This window comes from Triticum dicoccoides, chromosome 4B (genome assembly GCF_002162155.2).
Source record: "Triticum dicoccoides isolate Atlit2015 ecotype Zavitan chromosome 4B, WEW_v2.0, whole genome shotgun sequence".
Classification (NCBI taxonomy): Eukaryota; Viridiplantae; Streptophyta; class Magnoliopsida; order Poales; family Poaceae; genus Triticum; species Triticum dicoccoides.
This window is the reverse complement of record NC_041387.1, coordinates 168,009,288-168,009,797: the sequence shown is the minus strand read 5'-3', so window position 1 is coordinate 168,009,797 and position 510 is coordinate 168,009,288.

Genomic DNA, 510 nt, shown 5'->3' with positions numbered 1-510 from the left:
ATGATTAAAATAACTCTCAAACTTCCATGTGTAAATCACGATAAAATCCCCGTCTACGAGCATGGCTAAGCAATAATAAGCATAACGTATATTTCTTGAGTTGATCAAAAGGTATTAGGTTCCTACCTCAAGTACTACAACCAAACCACATGTTCCCAATCCTACTCATGCAAATATTTGAGGAGCAGAACTAATGCATAGTAAAAACTGGATATAAAAGAGTATGATCTAAGTGTAACTTGCCTTGCTGACGATCTGCAAACTCTAGGGATTCGTAGTAACAAGCTTCGCACTTCGGGTAATCTGGCATAGACAAACAGTAGCATACATAAGCAATCACTCAAACGAAACGACGAGAAAACCGAGAAAAGGTCCAAATCAAACACGAAACAAGCAAATGGCTTAAACTAACAAAAGTCAAACCTAACAACAATATTATCATGTGGATTAGATCTTATAAATAGGTACAAGTGATTAGCTACGATTGCAAAAAGAATCAACTCAAACGGA